Raw genomic sequence first — 14928 nt, forward strand, 5'->3', positions numbered from 1 at the left:
TCTAAAAAAACTGAACACGTTTATCATAAGGCTGTATGCTAATCAATGCGTGCAGTACAACTACTAGTGTGACGAAAGAGGAAGTTCCATTCCCTTTGTCCAGCCAGGGCCAGGCTTCTTGAGCTAGCGACGATCAGACGCCGCCCTTTGCTTGTCTGCAGTGGAGGGGAATTCAAGAGGTGGTTGCTAAGCCCCATTCAGAGCGTGGGAGCCAGGAGGGTGAGTCTTACTGTTATTTCTACCGTCATTCCTCCTATAGAGATTCTTTCTGCCCTACTTTCAGTTTGATTCGGACTTTTCAGACTCATATTTTGGTTCAACAGGCTGTTAGCTATTTTTTTATTACAGCGGAATATTACATAACCCCATCCCGTTTTTGTCATCCCAATATCCCATTTTTGTCTCAAGGAAATATGGTCAGCCTAGTTATGAGGCATGTTTTGCTCTAATATTAGAATTAATTATTGCTTTCAGAGGCAATTAAAGAGATTAGAACATGATGGTGAAAACTATCTTTCTATGTAGATTATGTCATGGTATTTATGGAACATCCTATGGATTCTCCAACTTACCTCTGGAAACCAATTTATAGGTAGCCCAACCTCAAAATATAAAACCCGCAATGATAAATCAGAGTTTTTAACTATAAATAGCCTAGTGAAATCTCAAATATATATGAGTGAATATGTATGTATGTATGTATGTTTGTTTGTATATGAAAAGAAGACTAAATCCATATTGTTTATATCTGAGCAAAGATCAAAGAAGGGGTGTGTGTGTGTGTGTGTATAATGTTATCTGAAAGGTTAATGCGCATATCAACTAGCCACTGTACACATTCACCACACCTCATGGAAAATGTGCATTTAATCTGTGGAATTGTGCACATTTCCTGGTCAATATCCACACTCTCCAACAAGCCTTGGAGAATGTGGATATCTTGACAACATTTTGTACATTCTCCAGGTCAATATACATAGTCTCCAAAGAAACATTCCCTTGGTTTAAAGGTATTCTCAAATAAGGCATTTTGTATTACAGATGTTGGGTAAAGAAGATCAAGTGAGATCCTTGAGAAAATGTGAAGAGTTATACGTTTTGTGGCATAAGAAATACAAAAGGCAACTTTTTAGATTTGCTAATGGTGATGTGCAGGAAACTAATGTAACTACTGGACTGTAGGCCCAATTTGCTAAAAAAAATCTAATTCAATTCTTATAGAAAATAATAGCACAGTCAGGAGTAACTGAGCATGGGATGGACTTGTGCAAAGCCACTAGCATGGACAGGTGACAGTTTTGTTACAAAAGTGGTAGAGATGCCTGGATGCTTCTCCAAGAAGCTACAGCTCCTTCCTGAGCAGGGAAAGGAAACTAAATAAATATTCATAACCAGGGAAACAGGAAGTGGGTGTAGCTTGAGATCCATTGAAAAAAAATAGGTGAGGCAAGAGGCCAAGGAGGAGCTGCCTGCCACACAATCCTGACTTGAAGGGAGAATTGGGAAGGAACCAAAGGACGATCAGTGCCTGCCAACCCCCTTTCCACCTTCTTAGGCCATAAAGAACTGGCATGGGAATCAGAGAGGGAGAAAACAGCTTCCATGTCCCTCGCACCAAGCCTTTGTCCTCTCGGCATACAGATTTGGTGAATTTTCAAGTGGGATCTGCAACAAAATGTTGCAGTGTGGAGTGCTCCTGTTCAGTATTCCGGGCAATCAACCATGCCTCCTTCCAGGATATACCATTCCAACCCCCAACCCTCAGTTTTCCCTTTTTTCCTCTCCTAACAGACAGTCAGCATTCCATGCTCACTAAGCATGCTCATGTCTGTAAAGCTGTGCACAAATGGCTTTTCAGAATTCTCCACCCTATCTGGGGGCAGAGAAATCAAGGACATAATTGCACCAAATCTCTCCAGGGGAAAAGAAATCCTCCAATACTTTCTCAGTGTGGGGCACACCAGCAGGCAAGCTGGAGAGGGTTCAGAGGAGGACAACAAAGATGATCAGGGTATTGGAAATAAAGCCCTATGAAGAGAGACTGAAAGAACTGGACATGTTTAGCCTTGAGAATAGAAGACTGAGGGGAGATAGGATAGCGCTCTTCAAGTACTTGAAAGGTTGTCACAGAGAGGAAGTCCAGGATCTCTTCTCCATCATCCCAGAATGCAGGACACGGAATAATGGGCTCAAGTTACAGGAAGCCAGATTCTGCCTGAACAGGAAAAAGTTCCTGACTGTTAAGAGCAATGCGACAATGGAACCAATTACCCAAGGAGGTGGTGGACTTTCCCACACTGGAGGCCTTCAAGACGAGGCTGGACAGCCATCTATCAAGGATACATTGAGCAGGGGGTTGGACTCGATGGTCTCATAGGCCCCTTCCAACCCAACTATTCTATGAATAGCAGTGGCAGTATCAAATTGTGTTGGCAGCTTGTCTACCATTTTGCATCCTCCAGAATGCCCCAGACGTAGAATCATTCTGGGGTGTTGTGGGGAAAAATGGCTGCTGCCACTCAAAAAATAGGGAGAAAATGCTGCAAAGTGGTGAGAAAAAGAAATATCTTAAAACCTCTCAGAACAATGTTTGAGAAATTTTGCCTCAGCTCTAGTTTGGGGAGTGGGTTGCTGATATCTCCCTCTTGTTTGTGGATGGCACTATTTGGCTATTTAAGGAGTGGCACTTAGAAAACTGAGTCTGTTATTAATATATACAAGTGGGACCTGCAGCCAAAAAGTTGGCAGTGTGGAGTGTTGCTATTCAGGATTCCTGCCACTCCATTCCATCCCCACTCCAAAACAGCCAGTCAGCATTCTGTGCCCATTGACTGTGCTCAGTCTTCACTGGGCTGTTTGGGGAGCTTTTCTGCCCCCCTCAGGCTTCCCCCCCTAATTCTGAAAAATGTTCCCCCAAACCTGCTACCTGCCTCTTGTATACTGGTGGTGCTGTTCTGGCTATATAAGCAATGGCCCGCATAGCCTGAACATTGGAAAAAGAGGGAATCAAGTTTGCCTGTTAAGGTCATACTTTTTAACAGATTAAAACATTTTTCCTCTGGAAACTCCAGTTTTTCAAAGCCTCTCTAGAGACCTTTTCTTGTTCATTGAAGTCAGATTTACAGTTTGCTAATGCTGATGTGTGATCTACTAATAAAACGTAACTACTGAGTTATAGGCCCAATTTGCTAATAAAATCTAATTCAGCTCTTCCTGGAAAGGGGAAGCAAATGCATTATGTCCAAATGCTAAAAGTTGAATATCATTTCATTTCACTAGATTTCAAGAGTCCTCAGAAATCACTGAATTTCCTCAGAACAGAAGTGTATGATACACAATATAAGTACAGTATAAGTTACACAAAATTAATAGTTTCATCACTGTATTCTATGCACTATCACCTGGATCTAAATCTAGTTGTGTGTAGTTATATGCATGACTAGAAACTCCAGAATGTGGTTGAGCAGCCAGACAGTAATGCAGGGTGTACTGGCAACATCCACATTTAAATGCATACCAAAACTGTTAAAACATGCAAAAGCCTGCTTCCCCATGGTTCACCATCTAAGAATATTAAAGAATTTGTTGGTGTGAAATAAAAATAGCTGTAGTAATTTTATGGCATTTCAAATGTATTGTATTGGAAACCAAATAACTTCCAGATGCTTAAAAAACTTGTTTATAAAGTGGTGAGAATTATGCCAAGAAAGTATATGCATATTTATTTTATTCTACATAATTTACTTCGGGTGGGACTACAGGGCCATGCACAGAGTTCCATAAACCGACGGGGGCATTTCTAACCCCCTCTTGCCACTGCAACTTCTCATGCTCCCTTGCCCCATTTCTAAAAGGTCAAAAAACTATCTAGAGAGGGATTCAAAATGCTGCAATTCATGCCGTAGGTAAGCAACATCAGCAACTTCTCCCCCCCACCAATAACCAGAAGTACTTTACACTCAGATACAAGGCTGTTTGGACATCTGCATTATGCTGCATATTATGGGTATAGGTGTATACACACACACTCAAGAGTGTTCTGACGATTACAGGGGAAAAGAAGCCACCGTGGCTTTGAACCTTTCCAAGAGAAAAATGAATGTGTCCTCCCCTTCCCCTTCTATTTTCCCCTAAACCAACATGTTTCTTTCTAGTGATTAAGGCTGCAGTCCTATACCCACTTAACTGAAAGTGAAATCAAAATTCTAAGTAGACGTGCTTCAGAGTGTACTGTTAATCTGTGGTCCCCATCCCCAAATTGCAGCATGAGGCTTTTAAACCCCGTGGTTCACATTTAGTAACACATTTCTGCAAAGCTAAAAGAGAATTTATTTAAAGAAGTTTTTTGGGGAAAGGAGGTACTGTTAGTGGGTGGTTTGTCTGCCTGGCTAGGTGATATTCAACCTGTTCTGGAGGGGGTTGCACTCCCCCTAAAGGATCAGTTTCGTAGTTCTGGGGTACTCTTGGACCCAGAACTTGTCACTTGAGGCACAGGTAAACTCAGTGGCATGGAACACTTTTTATCAGCTTAGGCTGGTATACCAACTACGCTCTTATCTGGACAGAGATAGCCTAGCTACAGTTATCCATGCTCTGATAATCTCTCGTCTGGATTACTGCAATGCGTTATATGTGGAGCTGCCTTTAAAAACGGTCCGGAAACTTCAGCTGGTCCAAACTAGGGCAGCAAGATTGTTAACAGGGACTGGCCAATGAGCTCATATTACGCCAGTACTTTTCCAGCTGCACTGGCTGTCAGTCCATTTCTGGGCCCGATTCAAAGTGCTGGTATTAACATTCAAAGTCCTAATCGGCTTGGGGCCAGGTTATCTGAAGGATCCCCTCCTCCCATATATGCCTGCCCGAATCTTAAGATCATCCTCAGCAGCCCTCCTCCATTAGCCCCTGGCAAAGGAAGTGAGGTGGGTGGCTACTAGGAGGAGGGCCTTTTCTGCTGTGGCACCCTGGCTGTGGAATGAGCTCCCTAGCAAGGTTTGCCTGGCACCCACATTGTATTCCTTCCGGCGCCAGGTGAAGACCTTTTTATTTTCCCAGGCATTTTAGCATTGAAGCTTTCTAGACTTTTAGTTCTGCTGTTTTAAATCTGTATTTTAAATCTCTGCATTGCTGCTAGGTTCTACGCTGGTTTTATTCCGGTTGTATTGTTATATTGTGGTTTTAATATTTTAATATTTTATATTGTTTTACTGTGTGCTTGCTGGATTTAATTTTTGTGAGCCACCCAGGGAGCTTCGGCTATTGGGTGGTATAGAAATGAATGAATAAATAAATAAATAAATAAATAAGGAGAGAGTGAAAATAAATTCAAACCAGAAGTAAAATCACTTTCAATACATAGAGCTATGCAGGTGGGAAGAAGCAGACACACATACAATAAAAGATCAATACCAGCATTCTTTAAAGCATTTACCTACTTTAAAATACCCCAGTCTGCTTTTCTGTCCTTTGGTTGCTCAGTACATACTCACAAAACTTTTCAGCAGGCAATTTTCCCAGCAGATATCCCTGGTGAACAAGGCAGCCATTTTTTATGGCTGCAGCCATTTCAATTCCCCCCGCCCCCAACACCAGAAAACAAGGCATGAAGGGGAAAACAAAATGGCCACCACAACGAAAAACAATGCCTACGAAGGCTGCTGGTTTCCCCCCTCAATGTTCTCAATCAACAGCTGAGAGGTGCCAGGGAGGCTTCTGCATCTGTGTGGGCTTATGGTGAGTCCCACTGACTCTCATTGCTTATTAAAAATCTTCTGTTAAAAAAATGAAATAAAATAAAAGCAGATTTTTTTAAAAAAATTAAAAAGCAGTTTCCCACTGATTCCAGCACAAGAGAAATAGAAAGCCATTAATGGTTTATGTGAGGCCACATTTATTTTTTCAGATAACTTGACTGAGAATGGTCACCAATCTGTTTCTGAATGTCACTATTGACAGAGGGTTTTTTTTTTTTCATTCTTTGTCTTTAAACGACTCTTTCTCCCTCAAACTTTCATCAATTTTCCTGAAATGTTTAGGGCAGGTAAATCTAACACTATCTTCTGGCTCCTGTACATTTCAGAAAGATGAAACCATTCTGATTTTATGAAGGTTAGAATGAACCACCCTCCTGATTACTGTTTTACATGGTGGAGATTTTTTTTTTTAATGATCCTTAACAAAGGACATACTATTGTGTGTCCTTTAATAATGGGCCATCTAGGATTTAGATTTGTTAGATGCTGGGAAACATTTTGGGACAAGCCAGGCCTGTACAAAAGGGATGAGGTGCACTTGAATCAGAATGAAATCAGATTGCTAGTACTTAACGCTGACATGTCAGGTAAGGGAAAGGCAGGAGAGATATTTGAAATCTGTCCCATCTTTCGGTCCTTCCCCCATACCTCAAAATCTAGGTTGCCCTATCAGCCCACCCTCTGATCTGTTGGTGCTACTTTTGAATGCCAGGTCAGTCCATAATAAAACAATTATTACCCATGATTAGATTGTGAATGAAGGGGCTGACCTGGTCTGCATTACTGAGACCTGGGTGGATGAGCTGGGCGGGGTAGATCTGTCTCAGCTTTGTCCACCAGGGTACTCAGTGCAGCACCAACCTAGATTGGAGGGTTGGGGGCGGGGGAAGGAGTTGCTGTCATCCATAAGGATTCCATCTCCCTCACGAGGAAACCCATCCATCCTAGCACCAGTTTTGAGGGTCTGTACCTTGTGTTGGGCCAAAGAGACAGAACAGGTATGCTGCTGGTGTACCGCCCACCCTGCTGCCCAGCAGTCTGCCTGAGCTTGCCGAGATGGTCTCGGAGGTGGTGTTGGAGAATCCTAGGTTCTCCCCCAGAGCATTCAGGAATCCACCGGATTCCATAAGTCTCCAGGGGCGGACCATCTTAATTGTTCCCCCACCCCTGCAGGGAGGATCTGCTACTGCCAATTCAAACTTCACAAGGAGAGTTTGAAAAGGAAAGTTTCGATCTGACAACTACAATGGGGTTGTTGAACCCCCCCTCGCCAACCAGATCATCCCTCATCCATCCAAGAGCAAAAACCAGGTCCAGGGTATGTCTAGCCCCATGGTTGTCATGGTTGCCATGAAGTCCCAAGCAGGCCTTGTCGGGATAGCCTCGGCGTGGATGTTGAAGTCCCCCAGAACCACTGTCCTACGGTGATGACATTTAAAGCCCTAAGCAGCTTGGGACCTCGATTTTGAGGGAGCGCCTCTCCCTATATATGCCTGCCCAAGAACTGAGATCTATTGGAGGGGCCTTCCTCTGCGTCCCACCAGTACGAGACATACACTATGATGGGACGTGGGAGAGGGCCTTCTCTGCTGTGGCACCCTGGTTGTGGAATGCCTTCCCCTTGGAGGCCCGATTGGCGCAGACACCGGTCTTGTTTCGGCTCCAAGTAAAAACATGGCTTTTTACCAAAGCTTTTGCGGGCTAAATGCATTCCCTAGCACATTGTTTTAACTGTTTTATTGTTTTAGATTTTAACTGTTTTTAGCTAGTTTAATATGTTTTTGGTGTTTAAATTATTGTTTTATACTGTTAAAACTGATTTTATCTGTATGCTGCCCTGAGATCTTAATGATATAGGGCGGGATAGAAATGTTTTAAGTAAACAAACAAACAAACACCATAAAGTAGCAAAGCAGTTTTTAAACTGAACCCTGTGGGAAAGCTGGCAGAAGCTGGGGAGCTTCCAGTTCAACTGAATCGAGGATGAAGGTAAAAATGTTTCCTGTCCTGGGGTAGAAATTGGACACAAGCATACAGTGAAAGATGATAGCCAGGGTAAGAGGCCAAAGAGCCATGCCAGAGACAACTGGAGAGGGATGCCGGGTAAAGGTGTTTCTATGCTAACTTCAAGCCAAGATGGGAGAGCTGGAGTGTTTGGCTTTAAGGGAGAACATAGATGTAGTAGGCATAACGGAAACCTGGAAGAATGGAGAAAACCAGTGGGATAGGGTCAGCTCTGGAGGGCATAGCAATAAACACATTTGAAACCTTACAAGGGGTCTGAATCTTCTACAGAATCACTGTGGGTGACAATATCAGACCAAAAATATAATTTAGTACTGAAGACATGGTATTGAGCCCCTGACCAAAATGCTCAGGGTGATCTTGAGATTCAGAACAACATCAGGGAGATATCCAAAGGAGACTGTACTGTAATAATGGGTGACTTCAATTACTCTCACACAGACTGGATAAATGCTGTTCCGGTCATCAGAAAGAGGTCAAATTTCTTGATAGTCTAAACAACTGTGCCTTAGAACAAAAATGGCCAGTGGGAGGTGACCCTGGATTTAATCCTAAATAGTGCCCAGGATCTAGTGTAACATGATGTGAGTGCTATTGAATTGGCCACACATCTATCAAGATAATCAAATTCAGTTTACATATAAGTGGAAAATTGCCAAGAAAGTCTCAACACAGTCACATTTGACTTCAAAAGAGGAAACACCTCCAATGGCTACTAGTCATAATGGCTATATACTAACTTCAGTAGCAGAGGCAGTATGCCTTTGAATATCAGTTGTTGGGGAACATGAGCAGGAGGGTGCAATTGTATTAATATCGTATTGTGGACTTCTGATAGGCATCTAGTTGGTCACTGTGCAAACAGAATACTGGATTAGATAGGTCTTTGATAGGACACAGCTCTTCTTATGTTCTTAAAAATAACCTGAAGGAAAGTTCAGCTCTTCCCCTGCCCATTGCCACAATATATACACAGCTTTGGAGAACAGAAGAGAATCCAAACTGGAAATATGGACTTCTAGAAAGCATTATAACTAAGGAACAAGACATTAATGTAACTTTCCATTTTAAATATTAGTTCAATGGAAAATGCAACTTGATATTGATTTGCATTTTCCCCCTAGATGTGAAGCAAAGCTTTGAGGAAATTGCATAAAATAGCAAGTTTGATCATTAATGTTATATTTTAAAATTACAATTATCTGTTGTATTAGGAGTTAATACAATGGTGGCATGCTCCTCCCATAGCCATACCAAAAAGAAAGGCCAGAGGAGGGCTTGATAAAATCATAGAACAGTAGGGTTGGAAGGGGCCTACAAGGCCATCGAGTCCAACCCCCTGCTCAATTCAGGAATCCAAGTCAGAGCATCCCTGACAGAGGGCTGTCCAGCCTCATCTTGAATGCCTCCAGTGTGGGAGAGCCCACCACCTCCCTAGGTAATTGGTTCCATTGTCGTATTGCTCTAACAGTCAGGAACTTTTTCCTGATGTTCAGCCGGAATCTGGCTTCCTGTAACTTGAGCCCATTATTCCGTGTCCTGCACTCTGGGATGATGGAGAAGAGATCCTGGCCTTCCTCTCTGTGACAACCTTTAAAGTGCTTGAAGAGTGCTATCCTATCTCCCCTCAGTCTTCTCTTCTCAAGGCTAAACATGCCCAGTTCTTTCAGTTTCTCTTCATAGGGCTTTGTTTCCAGTCCCCTGATCATCTTTCTTGCCCTCCTCTGAACCCTCCCCAGTTTGTCTGCATCCTTCTTAAAGTGTGGTGCCCAGAACTGGACATAGTACTCCAGATGAGGCCTAACCAGTGCTGAGTAGAGGGGAACCAGTACTTCCCGGGATTTGGAAGCTATGCTATTAATGCAGCCCAAAAGAGCATTTGCCTTTTTTGCAGCCATATCACATTGTTGGCTCATATTCAGCTTGTGATCAACAACAATTCCAAGATCCTTCTCGCTTGTCGTGTCGTTGAGCCACGTATCCCCCATCTTGTAACTGTGCCTTTGATTTCTTTTTCCTAGGTGCAGAATTTGGCATTTATCCCTATTAAATGTCATTCTGTTGTTTTCTGCCCAGTGCTCCAATCTATCAAGATCACTTTGAATTTTGTTTCTGTCTTCCAAAGTATTAGCTATCCCACCCAATGTTGTGTCGTCTGCAAATCTGATCAGCATTCCCTGCACCTCCTCCTCCAAGTCATTAATAAAAATACTGAAGAGCACTGGGCCCAGGACTGAGCCCTGCGGTACCCCGCTTGTTACCTCTCCCCAGTTTGAGAAGGTCCCATTGATAAGCACTCTTTGAGTACGATTCTGTAGCCAACTGTGGATCCACCGGATCGTTGTTTCATCTAGCCTACTTTGAGCTAGTTTGCTCATCAGGATATCATGGGGCACTTTGTTGAAAGCTTTGCTGAAGTCGAGGTATATTATGTCCACAGCATTCCCACGGTCCACAAGGGAGGTTACTTGATCAAAAAATGAGATCAGATTCGTCTGGCAGGACTTGTTCTTGACAAATCCAGGCACTGCTCTGCAAAGGTACCTGGGGTGCCTTCACATAGCAGTACTCAAGTTGGCAGGGAGATGGGGTGAGGGGGTGGTTACTACAACTTTTGGCTTCTCCTGGACTGCAAGGCCATCCCAAAATTATAGACCGCTGGGTAAATTTATTTTATGGAATCTACGTAACAAAACAAAATGGTGTGTGTGAGGGGGGAGTAACAGTAACAACTGCTGAAAAGCTAGAAGTGATTTACTGAAAAGGAGGAGCCTCAAACATAGTAAAACATAATAACATACTGTTATAAGATTTTAAACAGTGAAGCACTACATGTCCTAGAATTATCTTACAGTATGGATGAAATGTATTAATAAAAGAACCCTGACATTCTCTGATTATTTTTAATTAGGCTTTCTATCAAGGCTAATTGGATTTTACCTTTCAATACCAATTCAGATCTGGGGAGGTGAGTTGAATTTTGGAACTCAGGAGAATAACAATTCTGTTGTTCACGCCTCAGAACACTAATGCATTTTACATTAAATCCTGCTCCTGGTGCCAAGAAGTTCAAAACTGTAATGACACATGTCTGAAAACTGGGATTCACTACCCAAATACTGCTGTCTATTCTATCGGACAAATCATTCTCTCCCCCTCTTTTGCTATCTGGAACAGAATATTTGCAGCAGAATGTGTTTTCAATTAGGTAGCCTTTGCCTAATGGACAGCTCCATGGATGACCATGTTAATATGTATTCCTAGAAAGAAGGAAAATACTGAAAGATCATACATAGGATTTGCTGAAGTGCCTTTGTCTACTACCCCAATTCTAAACATTACCATGGTTTATTTGCCTGAACTGCCACTAATGTCCTATAATTTAGTACTCATACAGTATTACCGTACATTAGTAATATTGCAGTATAGTTATTGGAACATGATAGCTGTGACTGTGAAACAACTGACAAGTCCCTTTTTAAACGTTTGTGTGCTGGTCCAAGCCTTGGAAGAGGTAATTGGCATCAGGAGGGCTCACTGGACAGGCCTGCCTATCCTGAACTTGAAATGTGCTTTTAAGGATGTGCAAAAATATCATTTTCTGTCAATTCTATAGTAAAAACTGCAATATGAATCCCATAGTTTTTTTTGAGGGGTTGAGTGGGGAAGAGGGGAGGGACTTGCAAGAACCACCTGCAATTGCCATTGAATGCCTGCAAAAGCCTTCAAAGTTTTTCTAAGTATTTGACAGAAATGCTCATAAACCCCGGATGGCTTTTAGAAGTCAATGGTTTTGGAGGTCAGTTCTCACATCACTAATTTGTATACCTGGCAGCCTTCCTATGAGCAGAACATTAGGTTTTCAAAGATGCAAATGGTGAGAAGATGCACACGTCCCTCATGAATAATTATGTATAAAATGCCTAAAGGCCATAGTAAACATTTCTAACAATCTAGATGATTACTTCTAATGCAGCTCTGCATAGGACATTTGGGATATTCTAACAGTTTGGGCAATTAACACACACACTCACTCCATAAAGAAATGCATGACACTTTCGTGGACTTTCTGTGGACAGATGGCACCCAATATTCTGGTACCGTGATCACCTCTTGTCTGCAATGAAGACAGTTCACATTGTGTTCAACCCTCTGAAATACAGACAGTGTACAAAACCATCTACTCCTAATTGATTTACATGTTCAGGTATCTGACACTTAGTTATATAAACTAGTACCGCACTAAGTTTACATGGGGTGCGATTTGTGGTGCAAAGACTGTCATGGAGGAAAGGGGCTGAAACTTCTATCAAAACAATGCACAGTATGATTGCTCTTCCTCTTGGCAAACAAGAGAGGGGAAGGCTCAAACTGTATATCAAATGCAGATCATCTCCTAAATAGCAGCTGCCACTTTAAAACAGATAAACATTTTGCACATACTCATGCATCCTGGACCTTTGACAAAACACGGGGGCATTTTTTGCAGACTACAAAAGGTTTCATAGAAAGCCCCAGCCCCATTTTAATTCAGCACTAATGTAACCATCTCTAAGTACATAATTCTATGTTACCAACTGTAGCCAAAAGTTCAGTTTTCAAAATGCCTTATAAATCTATCTTTTGTTTAAGTTTGCAATTCAAGGCCCTGCAAGCAACAGTAACATCAGCATTAAGACACCCTGTCTTCCACACCTGAAGAAAACAGCCTCTGCTGGCAAACTGACAAGATCTCCAAAAACAAGCCAAACTGCAGCCATCATCATCTTTCATAAGAATATACAGCCCAGAGGAACTCAGCTGATCAAGATGGATTATTGCAAGCTGAAACCTCTCATCTCAACGGGCCATAACTAAAAATACAGAAGTATCTGTGAACCAAACTTTCAGACTCCATAAGCTGTTTTGCAAACATCTGTGCTCAAACAAGTAATATTCTTTGGTAGGCAATTTAGTTATCTGAAATAAGGCAAATGAAATAGCCCAGCCCTTAGTGCTTTCATATTTTATGTAAACCTTTAACAGTTCTATACCACTACTTCAAAGCAATGCTAGAGGGGTCAAGTATTCCAGGAAAACCTGTCCAATGGATAGCCTATCCAATGCAGGGCTGGAGAAGTACGGAGGGGATCATCTCCTCCACACTTCTCCTGCCCTGCATTCGCGGATAGCCAGCTGATTTCAGCTGTCTAGCTGTGGGAAGTTGGAGTGGGGGCAGCAGCAGCTGGACAACATATAGAATGTGTCATACCGGCATTTCTGCCTGCCCTGCCCCCAGGAACACCCTGTTTACGCTGCTTACGCCGTTTACGCTGCTCTCATGAGCGTGGAGCTCAGGGCCATTCCGCACTGCTTTGTAGGCAGCGCGGGAGGAGGGGAACATCGGTTCCCAGAAACCGACGTATCCTATAGCTGTCTAGCCACTGACTAATGGCCATAGGATTGCTCCCTCCATTGGTCTCCCCTGAAAAGCTGTCACATGACCAGAATAGAACAGATTGCCAAGATAAATCGAAGAGAACTAAAACACAATGGTCAACCAAAGCACTGAATTGTTATATTATTAGATTTTCAACATGAAAAGTGGGCTTTTGAGTGGTGAAAAACCCATAGAAAACTTCACCCCCTACTTTAGTGGAGTTTTGTATTTTTTTCAGGTCTATTCAGAATCCCAATATACGTTCGCTTCTGTATCATTTAAGGCAGGAGTGGGGAACATGTGGCCTGCGAGATGTTGATGGATTGCAACTCCAGCATACCTAATAGTGAGGGATTATGGGAATTGCAGTCCAACAACATCCAGAGGACCACACGTTCCTCATTCTTGATTTAAAGGCCACAGCCAATCAGGGATCATACATCATGGCAGCACATAGCCAACCAGTTTTGATTATGTATCAATGCCACTGACAGTAAACTCACTCCATGATGTGCTGCCATTGCACAGGCTTCTGGGCAACATGGAACGTCCATATTGCACACTGATGGTTTCCCTGAATGCCACTGGTGTGCGACAAGCCTTATGCCTTGATCCAGCTTGTAGATGCACATGGCTGGATAAGGTAGAATATACATGAGGATGTGCTTCAGATGAGATTTATATTTTGCCCTACCTAGTCAACTGTGTGTAACTGGATCAGAGAACAGACCATCAGCCAGCTGCCTCAGAAATAGGGACATATTCCCTCTTCTCTCTGACACCTGCTTCCTTGTGAACAGCTTCAGAGCCTCTTTCAAAAGGATGCGAAAAACCACTGAAGAATGGGGGAGATTTTCAGAAGGAGAAAATGTTTGCAAAGCATGCCCCCTCTCACCTGTGTTTCAGCTAAATATTAATTTAGAACTAGGGCAATGGAGAAACATATCTCACCTTTCCAATGGGCTTTCTGAAGCCCATGGCATCAGCACCATTAAATGGAAATATTTAATTAAAAGCAGGAAAAATGGCAGCTATGAAACACATTTTTAACATATCATTTAAAATATTGAAACCAACTCAGCTAACTAATCAAAACCCCATTTCCAAACAATGATGCTTGAAGATGAGTGCTTGAGTAACAGTTGCAATGCTGAAAGAAGTGTGTGGTTTAGTTTTCTGTTCAATTTTTATTGCCCCGGGCAGTAAGCAGAAATATTTGGATATAAAAATCTGTTAAAAGAAAACAAATACTCTAGTGGCAGGTGATAAAATTATGAAATCTGGTGAGTGACTTTCATAAATTGGGTTTCACTTTGCACATTTGTTCTCTATACTTCTTAAAAGTAGCTTAACTGATGCATCAATCCTATACTCTAATTATGCCATGGAGAGAGATACACTGAACTTGTTCGCACCTAACGCTAATCCATGGTATGGTTTGTCGAGTTCTAGGTTGTCGAATTCTGGGTTGTCGTGATGTGTGAACCCAGTTATGCTAACAAACCATGGTTTGTTAGCCATAAACAACCTGGAAAGAGAACTCATGGTTTGTTGTTGGGCTGCAAAGTCTGGGTTGTTTAAACCCTAGATTATCATTATGTGCGGATCCAGGACTGTGGGCTGTTCACGGGTTGTTTTGGCAGCTACAGAGGCGGCAGGCAAGAGATGTTAAAAAAACCCCAGCTGCTTTAAATGCCAGTACTATAGAACTGCAAAGGAATTTGAGATACA

At 42.4% G+C, this 14928-nt stretch overlaps 1 protein-coding gene across 1 annotated transcript in view; it reads right to left on the minus strand.

Annotated features, from left to right (window-relative positions):
• The window catches only part of KIFAP3 (kinesin associated protein 3), a 132705-nt gene that overhangs the window by 22563 nt on the left and 95214 nt on the right, over positions 1 to 14928 (minus strand). The window lies entirely within an intron of this gene.

The sequence above is a fragment of the Heloderma suspectum genome, chromosome 4 (genome assembly GCF_057233095.1).
Source record: "Heloderma suspectum isolate Gila_16-S chromosome 4, 16-S_ref, whole genome shotgun sequence".
Classification (NCBI taxonomy): Eukaryota; Metazoa; Chordata; class Lepidosauria; order Squamata; family Helodermatidae; genus Heloderma; species Heloderma suspectum.